A 13,850-nucleotide genomic window follows, 5' to 3' on the forward strand; every position below is an offset into this window, starting at 1 on the left:
TCTGATTAGTGATGGTGCATTGCGAAGCTAATCAGAACAATTTCAATTTTCGATCAGTGATGATGTATTGCGAAGCTGTTCGGGACTTCTTCCCCAGTCAATGATGTTGAGTTGCGAAGTTGACCAGGGTAAAATCAACGTCTCTCGAGCCGATCAAACCGAGCCTCGAGGATGCCTTTTCTAAACTGACTGGAGCCGACAAAGCCGACCAAACCGAGCTGAGTAGGTGGCCAGATCAAAGCTCTTCAAGCCGATCAAACCGAGCTTCGAAGACTTTGTTATCAAATCAACATCTTTCGAGCCGATCAAACCGAGCTTCGAGGATGCTTTTTCAGATCCCAGGGAAACCGACAAAGCCGACCAAACCGAGCTGAGAAGGTGACCAAATCTTCAAAACCCTTCAGGCCGATCAAACCGAGCCCCGAAGGTGTCTTCCAAGCCGATTAAATCGAGCTTTGAAGTCATTCACATGTTGGATGGAAACCGACGAAGCCGATCAAACCGAGCTTAGGAGGTGACCAGTTGATTGATTCAGCATCTTTCCAAGCCGATCAAACCAAGCTTCGAGAGGATTGCCTGATAGAAGGCGCGTCAATGGACCACTTTAACATTAATCATTTATACAATTAATGATAAAGTGGGGGGGCAAACTGTTCACACGTGATTTTATGCCTCCACCTAACCCAATGATGATATGAGGACAAGGGACAAGGTATCACGATAAACCAGAAGTGTTTGAACCAAAAATTGAATCAAACCGCCCAAAGGAGCCTGACCCACGTTAGGGTTGCGTCACGCAGCTATTACCTGCGTGACGGCACTATTAGCTGCGTCACGCAGCTCTAACAGGGCTGACACCTCTGGCGCGCGCCCGTGCAATGGCCTGCACTGTTTGTATGGATACGCGGCAACTGTATGAAAAGTAAGTCGCGTCACGCAGGTTTACAGGTGCGTCACGCAGCTTATACCCGCGTGACGCGACTGCCCTGTTGCCCTAGCCATATAAATACAACATTTCGCAGCAAAAACGGGACTTTTTGACATTTTCCCTGATTCTTAGCTCTAAAAAAATTGAAAAGCTTTAACCTAAGTTTATAAAACGGCTAGGGTTTTCCTTCCCCAAGAACTCAAGTGAGTAAACTTGAGGAAGATCAAACCATTAGACATTTTGGTTTTGGAAATCAAAAAGAAAAAAAAGATAAAGAGAGCAAAAGAGAGAAAAGATAAAAGAAAAACGTTTGTTTGGATAACCACGCTTCTGGAATCGTGATACAACATCTCTGAACTAACTTCAGTGCATGCAATCCTCAAATCTGAGGGCTAGGTAACGATTCTAACTTCTCTTTTTCATTTCTAATTTTCTATCTCTTAAAAATCCCATTTTTCTAGTATTTGATTAATTTGGTATTGGTTAAACGTCATTTTGCCCATTTCTGAGTATTTCTGAGTTGTGTTAAATCACTGTTAACAAAAAAGAAACGTAAAAAAGGGTAGTTTGAAAGGTAGTTGCGGACCAGAGCAGTCGCGTCACGCAGCTACTACCTGCGTGACGCGGCTGTTCATGTCCAAAAGTCTATGATTCGGACTGGACCACCTGCGTGACGCAGCTATTTGTACACCCAGTATACTTTTATTCTCATATTTGTATTTAATGTGATATCTTGAATAAATAATCAACAAAGTTGAGAATTTTAATAAGTTACGAATAGTTCCGTCACGTAGCTAGGAGTTCCGTCACGCGACTGTTCTTCATAGAACAGCTGCGTGACGCAACTGTTCCTATTTCCAGTAATATGATAAGAGTTCCGTCACGCGACTGTTCTTCATAGAACACCCGCGTGACGCGACTGTTCTAAAGTTCTAGAATGAATAATGGGAGTTGCGCCACGCGACTGTTCTTCATAGAACAGCTGCGTGACGCGACTGTCTTAAGATTCCAGAATAGTTTCCTTACTTTATTTTAATTTCACTTCATTAAGTAGATTTTAATCCTAACCCGGAAAATGTTCAATTATGGGCAAACTGAGTCTTAATCAAACTAAATTAATTAATTATTGATGATTATGAGATTTTTTTAGGATTTATTTCTTATTGTTTATCATTAATTATATTATTAAACTCGATTTGTGGCCCGCCTTTAACCATAAGGCAAGAGCGGGTCTTTTTTTATCTTTATTTGATATGTATTATGGGTGGATGATGCATCTATCTGATTTATTTGTGATGAATGCAATGAATGAACCTAATTGGGACGGTTAACTAATTTTCCACATAGGAACTCGGTTCGATTTATTCGGGTTGGGTTTAAATAATTGGCTTTTCTAAAATAAAATCAAATTAGAAATCGTAGGTTAAAAGAGGCCGGTTTTTCGGGCGTCGGCTTCCAACGGGCCGACGTACCTAATTCCCTTACCTAGAATCGTACTTGGTACGCCCGACCAGTGTTCTTTCAAATAATTTGGCCTTAAATAAATATGGGTTAAAATGGAGTCAATTTTATAAAATTAAAAATGAACACGGTCCCATTGCCGAAATAATGGGTGGCGACTCAAAATAATTTATAAGACCGATTTATCGGCATCGTACATCCAAAACGATTTTTATCACCTTTTTCCAAATAAGAAAAATATATATATAAATAAAAAAGATGTTTTCCGAGGTCCTTCCAGGGTTTTAAGGGATCTCAAATGGGGCGAAAACAGGACCAGAGGCCATTCGGAAAGTTCACCGGAAGTATGCCAATATGGTACTTGAAACGTTCGAAAAATTACAAGGATCGCAGAACTGGTCCCGGAATATTTTTTGGAGGTCCGAAACTCCCGGAAAAGCCTCTGGAACGAAAATTAGCAAACCCACCAGCCACGGCGGCGGCGTCCACCGGACACGGTCGCGCCTGCCGCCGACCACGGTGGCTCCGGCCGCCGGCACGGCAGCCCCGGCAGCCGCCACGGCAGCAGCGGCCGCCCTCCAGCCCGAATTTTGCCTATAAATATTATCCCCGGCACTCCGTTTTGACGGACTCAATCTGTGTTGACAAACGCTCCTTCTCCCTTACGCTCCTTGCGATTCTTTACTGCTTTTCTGCATTTAGCATAGGCTTTTATTATTGTGTTGTTCTGATAATTTGGTCACTCAAATTGAATTAAATTAATTAATATTCCCTGAACGAGGAGCTTAATTCGGAGTTTGTCAAGTTGAAGCTAAGAAGCGGCCGTCGATTAAATCAGGTACATAAACGAAACTCTGCCTATTTAATTTTAGTACTTCATGCATGCTTCTCTTCTACTCTTAATTCTACCACTGCATAAATGCATTCACGTCATCGTTAGGCAAATAAACTGCCTCAATTAAATAATTTTAGGCTAAATGCCCGGTTAATTAATAATCGTGGTATTAAAGCCTAAATCCGACAATATTGGCTAAAGCTTAGTTAATTAATGACTATGGTGTGATCGCCTTTATTTCGAACAATTCGGCTTAAGTCCAATTAATCAATAATTGTGGCTAAAAGGCCTTAATTAAAACACGTTTTCTTGGTAATAAATTGCCTACATTGCAATTCAATTTATCTCTTTTGGCAAACAAATTGCTTATAAGTGAGATTAATCTTTTTTAGCGACAAATCGCTTAAAACAAAGTCTTGGTGAAATGCCTTTAATTAGTCAATCTTTTGGCTAAAAGCCTTAAATCAGTCATTTTGGCGACAATCGCCCAATCAAACACCTTTTGGCAAACTAATTGCCTAAATCAATCATTTTGGCTAAAAGCCTTCAAATAATCAATTTTGGCGACAATCGCCTAAATCATATCAATTTTTGGCAACAATTGCCTAAATCAATCTTTTGGCTAAAAGCCTTAAATCAACATTTTTGGCAACAAATGCCTAAATCAAATCAATCAATTTTTGGCAGAATGCCTAAACAAAATGCACAAAGCATACACACACTCATGCATTAAGCATACCCCTTCAAAGCCCTTTTAAAAAGGCCTATCGAACTACGTTGACTTTGATCTTCCATTCAAACGGAAGTACGTAGGCACGTTTAGGATTTAACCCCGAGCGGCAAGTCGAAATCTTCGAAATCACATAAATATTTTCATTGGTCCAATTACAAGCATTCATTCATAGGTTAGTTCATCAGCATGACATATTCTCGGGATCCACCTCGGGTTAGTAGACCATGCCTTAAACATTGGGATAGTTAATCTAGCAATTAGGTTAATTAAAAATTGGAGTCACTTAGGGTTTTTTCCTAGTTTACCCTAAAATAATTAAACAAGGTGGCGACTCATACATTCACGTGCATTTCTGCCCTTAGTCATATGCATCATATGCCTGTATTTTCGGGGGAGGGGTTCACAGCTGTATGCACCCAATGATGTGAATCATATCATTAGGACGAATTATGACGTGATGTTGTGCGCATTCATGACATATCAGCTCATAAACATTAAGAACATTAAAAAGAACACAAAATATTCTTTTTAGTCATGCACAACTGGACAAAAGAGTCAATCTACTTCAGCTACCCTGATACAAAATACTACCCACTATACCCTAATCCAGCTACCTTTATCCTATCAGGTACCCACTATTCGAGTGCGTATCCAAGTTCCAGTCACACCTACAGTGCTATCACCAACCTCACCAGCTTCATCAACCTCACCAGCTTCACCAACTTCAACTGCACCTATGGCATCACTTGTTGACATCCAAAATCTCATAGAACAACTGGAAGCCAGAATGGAGGCTAGAATGAATGAGGCATTAGCTGCCCAGAGAACTGCCCTAATAGCTGAACTAGGTAATGGTAATGGAAATGGAGCTTCCGCTGGGGGAAGTGGACCTGCTACCTCCAATCAGGGACCTGCTGCTGAACCGACAAACCCTGACATTAACCTGGATGACATGCCCTCCAGAACTGCTTCTGAGCTAGAAGCTCAGAAAATGAGAGAAAAACTGGAATTGTTGGAAAGGTCTATTACTGCCCTTAAGACACACAAGGAAGTGGTGGACATGGACTCCTTGTCCTTGTTCCCCGAAGCAAGACTGCCAACAAAGTTCAAAATGCCCAACATGGACAAGTTTGACGGAACCACTTGTCCTAAAATGCACTTGAAAATGTATGTGGGTGCCCTAAACCCGTTCGAACTGAACAGCGAGCTCCTTACTCAATTGTTTCAACAATCACTCACCAGTGCTGCTTTGAGGTGGTTTGTCAGCCTGGATCGGTCTAAAATGAAGACCTGGGAAGACATCTGCAATGCATTTAATACGCAATACCACTATAATATGGAGGTTGATGTTACTCGAAGGGAACTGGAAACCACCAAACAGAAGAACAACGAACCCTTTTCCTCGTTCCATACGAGGTGGAGGGCTAAGGCCGCCCAAATGATCAACCGGCCTTCTGAGCAAGAACAGGTGGACATAATTATAAAGAACCTGCAGCCTGTCTACCAATAACAACTACAAATTCAGTACCTACCAACATTTCAGTCGCTCATTGCCACTGCTACGAAGGTAGAGGATTTAATTCAAATGGGGCAACTGAAAGAAGATTCGGTTACCTCAAAATACAAGAAGCCTAGCCAAGCTAGCAAAGTCCACGAAGTGGCAAGCATCACCCCCACGAATCCTTTACGTGTGGGAAATATGAGAAATGCCAGTCAGTCGAGAAGGACATATACTGATCTCGGGATGCTAATCCTTTTGGTATTCCGAGAGGCTGTCAAGGCAAACTACATCAATCCTTTGGAAGCAAGGCCGCCACCCAACCCATTACCAAGGAACTACAGAGCTGACGAATACTGTGAGTACCATCAGGGTAACGGGCACAAGACTGAAGCGTGCTGGACGCTTAAGAACCGCATCCAAGACCTGGTGGACAATAGTTCAATTATTCCAAGGAGTAAGCCAAACATTAGCACTAATCCCTTACCAAATCACGGGGTAAATGCTATTGTTGCTGATCAGGAATTGATCGATCCTTTCGAACTATTCCTAGAAATGAATGACATCTGTGTCCTAGACCTGAATGACTTATCTGAAGAGGTCGATGCAATAACCAGGAGCGGGAGACAGTATGAACCATTAGTCCTGGACAAAGTCCAAAATAAGCCCTACCAGAGGGCAGATGAGCCAAAGGAAGACCCGATACTCTCACAGTTAAAAAAGACCCAGGCTAGGGTGTCAATCTGGGAACTTCTGGAATCATCCTTTCCTCATCGCCAAGCTCTTTGCAAGGCTTTGAGTCAACTCCAAACATCGGTGGAGGTTAGCCCTGAAGTGCTGGTGTCCACCCTCACCCAATCATCAAAGATGCAAAGCATCGGGTTTTCTGATGATGACTTGCCCAAGCAAGGAGGCAGTCACAACGATGCCCTTTACGTCACTGTTCAGATCAGAGATAAAACTGTGCCCATGGTTCTCATTGATAATGGGTCAGCACTGAACGTCTGCCCACTAAGGGTAGCCAGCTGTCTAGGGTTGGAGGAAACAGATTTCATTCCGTCGGACCAGATAGTGAAAGAATATGACAGCACCCGGAGGGAAGTATTGGGGGTTGCTACACTAAAATTGGCAATTGGGCCAGCCATAATGGAGGTACCATTCCAAGTAATTGTCGTGCCCACCAGTTTCAACCTGCTTCTGGGACGGCCATGGATACACCATACTAAGGCAGTACCTTCCTCTTTGCACCAAAAGGTCAAATTCCCCTACAAGGGTAAAATTATAACGGTTCAAGGGGATGATTACAGCCAGCTCAAGAAGCCAAAGGGCCAGCCTCTCTTTGAGGTCAACCCGGAGAATGTCAACCTACCCCTCTCGGGATTTCAATATGACACTGTGCAGTTCATAGAAGGAAAGACTGTAAACTCTCGAATTCTCTTTGATTTCGGGACGGTGCAAATAAACTGCATAGTGCCTTTGATGCTGAAAATGTCCTATCTACCGAGAATGATTATGGCAAGGTCCGGAAAGACATACCCCGCACTGCAAGCTTGGGAATGTCCAGTGAACCAAGGGACTTTTGGGCTAGGATATGAGCCCACTGATGAAGACCTGGCTGGAAGGACCGGGAGAAGAAAGAAGAAGAGTGTACAGATGCGGCCTTACCTTTTCACTTTGAATGGTCATTTCTGCAAACCGGGAGAAACAATTCCTTATTGTGGCTTCCAGGAACCATTCTACTTCCCGACAACTAAGAAGATGCTGCCTGGGTTAGAGGTATTTTCTGATGTCTGGGGCAACAAGCCCGAAACAATAACTGAACTGGAAATGGAAGACTTTATGCAGCCCAGTCTCTTTGACGAGGTTACGGTCATTACGGGAAATGATGAGAACCAAGACCTGCTGAGCCTAATCAAGCCGCACAAAGGGCCTTGTAACGCCCCATTTTTCTGTGTTTAAAATTATTTTGGTTTATATATTTGGAGATAAGCATAGGATTTATTAAATGAGTGAATATGAAATATTTTAAGTCAGTTGATATGATTACTTCATTAAGACTTGATATCTATAATGAATGCAAGTAATTGATGAATCAAAAATACTATTGAGGATTTATTTAGTTATGAAAACATAAAAGTGTTGTTGTGTTATAATAATTATTTGGAGATGTTGGACATTTGGAGTTTCATTGGGAGTATTTTGTATTCACATGTTTGGCGAGCTCAGTTTTTAAAGGGATATTCTTACAGTATTTTTGTAGGATTGTTCCCAATGTATATATATTAAAAAAAAAAGATAAGAAAATGAAATGACATTTCTATTATAAAAAAAAGAAATAATATACTCGTGAAACTTGTGAATACCCAATTACTTCTAATGTAAAATTTTAGTTTTATGATTTATATGTTAAGTTAAGACGGTGTCTCCGGCACCAAATGTGGCATCCGCCGTCGAGTCTCTCGGGATTGGGTGGCGGGTGTTACATTCCTCTCACCAACTGGTACGCCTAGGAGGAGCGCGCTGCTGATAAACCCCCTCCCGAGTCAAACCTAGAGTCAAAGTCTGTAATCAAGTCCTGTACTGAGTCTGAGTCTGACCCCAGTCTGAAACCAAGCCTGAGTCCAGTTCCAGTTCTGAGTCGTCTGTGTCGGATTTAGAAAATCCAGACTTCAAATTTGATGTAATTTTTGAGGACAATTCCGTCCTAATCAATAAGAGCTTGCAAATTTTTGGCTACCCCGCGTGTCTATCTTTCCAAGCATTTCCATGCAAAAATAATGAAAATCAAATAAATGAAATAAGAAATGAAAAAGAAAAAATAATAATTGGCAAAGAAGAAAATGAACATACATACATTGCATCTGACTGTGTGAACAGGGAACAGGTCATTGAATGCTTGAAGAAGTTTGCCGATTGCTTCATGTGGAAGGCAAGTGACATCACGGGAATTGACGCGGCAATAGCGGTGCACAAGATTCTAGTATACCTTGAGGCTAAGCCGATAAAACAGAAGCTAAGAAGGCTGAAAACAGAATGGTCCTTAAAAATCAAGGAGGAAGTAGCCAAGCAACTGGAGAATAAGTTAATAGAACCCATTGCCTACCCGACGTGGTTAGCAAATATTGTGCCGGTGCCGAAGAAAGACGGCAAAGTTAGAATGTGTGTGGATTACCGGGATTTGAATAAAGCATGTCCGAAGGACGACTTCCCCCTACCGCATATTGACTTGTTGGTGGACCGAATGGCTGGACACGAGATGGTCTCCTTGACCGATCTTGCTGTCGGATACAATCAAATAATGATGCATTTGCCAAATAAAGAGAAAACGGCATTCATCACGGAGTGGGGAACCTACTGCTACAGGGTTATGCCTTTTGGGCTCAAAAATGCCGAGGCAACCTATCAAAGAATGGCAACGACCATCTTCCATGACATGATTCACAAAGAAGTAGAAGTGTATGTGGACGATATGGTTGTTAAATCAAAAACAGCTAAAGAACATACAACAGCACTTGAGAAGTTCTTCCTTAGACTTCGAAAGTACAATTTAAAGCTCAACCCGGTGAAATTTCTGTTTGGAGCTACATTCGGAGTATTTCTGGGGCATATGGTCAGTCAGAAGGGCATAGAGATTGACCCTTCAAAAGCCAAAGCCATTCTGGAAATGCCAGCACCGAAGACGGAAAAAGCCATTCTGGAAGCAGTGTTGCCTATTGAGCTGGAAGTTCAATCGGCGAGGATTATGTGGGAAAGCCAGATCAGCGAAGCAGATTGGGCTAAGAATTATCATTTGCAACTCTTGGGTATGGACGAAAAACGATTGCAAGCGATCCACCAAACTCAAGTTTACCAGAGAAGAATGGCACGACATTTTAATAAGAAGGTCAAAGACCGAAAACTAGAAGAAGGTTGTTTGGTCCTGAAGGAAATTAGACAGCCAATCGTAGACCTGCGTGGGAAGTTTCGTCCTCACTGGGTTGGACCCTATGTGTTGAAGAAAATATTGTCTGGCGGAGCCGTCATTTTGACTGATTTGGATGGTTTAGAATTCACGAATCCATGTAATTTAGATCAGTTAAAAAGATATTTTGTATAATAAACATTGCATAATGTAAAAAGAGCTACATTAGACCTGATTCTCCTCGAAAAAAAAAAGAAATTATGTATCGGAGATATGTAGGCAGCCCTCTTTGGGCGCGGTCTAAGCATTAATAAAAAAAAATCATTTCATATTTCATTCTTCTTTGCCAAAAAAAAAAAAAAAAGAGAAAAAGAGGAAAGAAAAAAAAAAGTGAAAAAAAAAAGAGAAAAACCCGCTAAGTTGAAAACCCGAAAGGGCGGCTTAGGCAAAAGTCGGGGCCCGCTAAGTTGAAAACCCGAAAAGGGCAGCTTACGCAAAAATGGGTAGCTCGCTAAGTTGAAAACCCGAACGGGCGGCTTAGGCAAAAATTAGAGCTTGAATAAGTAAAGTTGGAAAATGCTTGGAAAGCTTAAAAGTCAAATGACATTCCAATTAAAGCAATAAAGTCAAACAGCCCGAAGTCAAGCAGAAAGCAATAGAGTCCAAAATAAATAAATAATGAAGTCTAAGTCCAAGTCCGAAAAAAAAAAATGAAACATACATCCAAAGCCGAAGAACAAAATCCAAAATCCAAAGTCAAAGTCCCAAATAAAAAGTCAAAAAGTCAAAATAAGGGAAAAACAACAAAAGTCCAAAAGCCTATAAGAGTCTAGGTGTCCCGTCGCCTCCGCGGGGCAATATCCTCCGAGCCGTCCCTAGCCGCTGAACTCTCTCCAACCTCGCCTGTCTAAGGAGCCAACACAATCTCCTCATCAGTCCCAACCTCATTATCAGCGTCAGCCTGAGCCCAACCTTCAAGTACACTCAGCAGTGCGTTCCTCCTTAGCCTTTCAACCGGCCAAACAACGGCAATGAACCAGGTCCGATACTCAGGAGAAGTCCGAACACCGGCAGATTAGGTAAAGGCCTAACCATGTGATGGTCTCTAACCCAAGCCCTAAGGATGGCTCGGGTAACACCCGAGGTGATGGCTGAATCAGCTGAAATGCCATCCACAATCGGAACAGTCTGGTCTATCTCCATCTGCCTCAAAACGCGCGAAGCGCAGTACCACGTGCAATGTGTAAGGCCTAGCAGGTAAACTCGGGTATGGCGGAAGCTAACCTGGATAAAGCAAGTGATGTCATACTAGAGAATAGACCGTACCTCCCCAAATTGATCTTTTCTACCTTGGAGAGACTCTTAGTCTAATTGTGCATGCTGTGGTTATAAAAGGGATTCATTTTTTGAAAAAAGATCAGAAATTGAAAAAAAATTTGAGAAAAAAAATCCCGTTTTTTACAAATCAAAGTGCATAACCATGCATACATTTTCAATACTAACCAAGTGCAGGTACAAATAAAGTACAGTACAGAAAATACAGGCAAAGAAAAGTACAGACAACAACAGAAAAGCCTAGCAATTTGGCCACAAAGGCCCAGAAGTTCACATTTTGGCCCCTAAGGCCCAAAAAAAAATTCTCAATTTGACCCCTAAGGCCCAAAAATTCCCAATTTGGCCACAGAGGCCGGGAAGTTCACATTTTGGCCCCTAAGGCCCAAAAATTCCCAATTTAGCTCCAAAGGCCCAAAAATGCCCAATTTGGCCACAAAGGCCCAAAAGTTCACATTTTGGCCCCTAAGGCCTAAAAATTCCCAATTTGGCCCCAAAGGCCCAAAAATGCCCAATTTGGCCACAAAGGCCCAGAAGTTCACATTTTTGGCCCCTAAAGCCCAAAAATTCCCAATTTGGCCCCAAAGGCCAAAAAATTTCCCAATTTAGGCCCAATTTGGCCCAAAAGGCCCAAAAATTCCCAATTTGGCCATAAAGGCCCAGAAGTTCACATTTTGGCCCTTAAGGCCCAAAAATTCTCAATTTGGCCCCAAAGGCCCAAAAATTCCCAATTTGGCCACAAAGGCCCAAAAATTCTCAATTTGGCCCCAAAGGCCCGAAAATGCCCAATTTGGCCACAAAGGCCCCAGAAGTTCACATCTTGGCCCCTAAGGCCCAAAAATTCCCAATTTGGCCCCAAAGGCCCAAAAATGCCCAATTTGGCCATAAATTCCCAAAAGTTCACATTTTGGCCCCTAAGGCCCAAAAATTCTCAATTTGGCCCCAAAGGCCCAAAAATGCCCAATTTGGCCATAGAGGCCCAAAAATTCACATCTTGGCCCCTAAGGCCCAAAAATTCCCAATTTGGCCCCAAAGGCCCAAAAATAGCCAAAAGGTGGGTCTTCTGGACACGTCTGATTTTCGCCTTCAAAATTTATTTTTCAGACAACCATCGATGCCCATAAATCATTTTTATGGTTGCCGGTGGGGGGCAATTGTGAATACTCAAATTTTGAGGCTCAAAAAGCCTATTTTTTCGGACTGTAAACAGTCCGGTCGGACTAGAGGCCATTTGAAAAAGTTCACCGAAAGTATGCCAATATGGTACTTGAAACGTCCGGAAAATTACGAGGATCGCAGAACTGGTCCCAAAATATTTTTTGGAGGTATGGAACTCCCTAAAAAGCCTTCGGAACGAAAAACTAGAAAGTGGACAAGCCACGGCGGGGGCGCCTGCCCTTCACGGCGGCGGAGGCCGCCGACAAGGGGGGCGGCGGCCGCCGTCCATGGCGGCAGCGGCCGCCCTCTAGCCCGTTTTTTCCCTATAAATACACCCCGAATCGACAGTTTTACTCACTCAGTCTGTGTTGACGGACGCTCTCTTCTCCCCTACGCTCCTTGCGGTTCTTTTACTGCTTTTCTGCATTTAGTGTAGGCTTTTATTATTTTGCTGTTGTGATATTTGGTCACTTAAATTAAATTAATTTTAATTAATATTCCCCAAACGAGGAGCTTAATCCGGAGTTTTCAAGCTGAAGCTAAGAAGCGGCCGCCGTTTGACTCAGGTAATAACGAAACCCTGCCTATTTAATTTCAGCATTTCATGCATATTCTCTTCTACTCCTAATTCTACAACCGCATTCACACCATCATCATCATTTTGGCAAATAAATTGCCTTAAGTGAATAAGTTTAGGCTAAGATGCCCGGTTAATCAATAATCGTGGTATTCATGCCAAACTCCGAACATACTGGCTAAAAAACCTAGTTAATTAATAACTATGGTACAATCGCCTTTATTTCGAACAAGTTCGGCTAAAAGTCCAATTAATCAATAATTGTGGCTAAAAAGCCTTAATCAATCACGTTTTTTGGCAACAAATTGCCTACAGTTTAATCAATCACATTTTGGCATCAAATTGCCTAAATTACACATCAATTTTTGGCAAAAATGCCTTGAAATAATCAATCTTTTGGCTAAAAGCCTTAAATCAATCAATTTTGGCGACAATCGCCCAATCAACACTTTTTGGCAAATAAATTGCCTAAATCAATCCATTTTTGGCTAAAAGCCTTCAAATAATCAATTTTGGCGACAATCGCCTAAATTACATCAACTTTTGGCAAATTAATTGCCTAAATCAATCTTTTTGGCTAAAAGCCTTAAATCAACACTTTTGGCAATAAATGCCTAAAACATCAAATCGATCAATTCTTTGGCAAAATGCCTAAACAAAATGCACAAAGCATATACACACTCATGCATTAAGCATACCCATTCAAAGCCCTTTAAAAAAAGGCCTATCGAACTACGTCGACTTTGATCTTCCATTCAAACGGAAGTACGTAGGCACGTTTGGGATTTAACCCCGAGCAGCAAGTCAAAATCACTTAAACATTTTCATTGGTCCGATTACATCATTTACCTTGCAAAGCATTCATTCATTGGTTAGTTCATCAATATGACATGGTCTTGGGATCCACCTCGGGTTCGTAGATTATGCCTTAAACGTTGGGATAATTAATCTAGTAATTAGGTTAATTAAAATTAGAGTCAACTTAGGGTTTTTTCCTAATTTACCCTAAAATAATTAAACAAGGTGGTGACTCACACATTCACGTGCATTTCTACCCTTAGTCATATTCATTATATGCCTATTTTTGGGGGAGGGGTTCACAGACGATCCCATGATCAGCGTGAGGAGGGGAGGATTTTGCCTCTTGGGACCCGCCGCAGTGTTGCCGGCCGGTCATTGGACCACTGCTGCTGCCGCCGTCCATGGTGGCTGGAAAATCGCACCTCGCTAGCACTTCACGAGGCTTGCACCATTCTATTCGGAATTTCATAGGGAACTCCGATTTGATGTCCGTTCATCGAGTCAGTGGCCCATTTGGCCAGAACAAGCGCCGACAGCCACTTAGTGCCACCATCAATGGTGGTTTCACCATCTGAGTCCTATCGTCAGAACTGAAGGAGGGAAAACACGCATGAGACCAAGAGGAG

Source organism: Jatropha curcas, chromosome 8 (assembly GCF_041381405.1).
Source record: "Jatropha curcas cultivar XTBG-Jc1 chromosome 8, XTBG_Jcur_1.0, whole genome shotgun sequence".
Classification (NCBI taxonomy): domain Eukaryota; kingdom Viridiplantae; phylum Streptophyta; class Magnoliopsida; order Malpighiales; family Euphorbiaceae; genus Jatropha; species Jatropha curcas.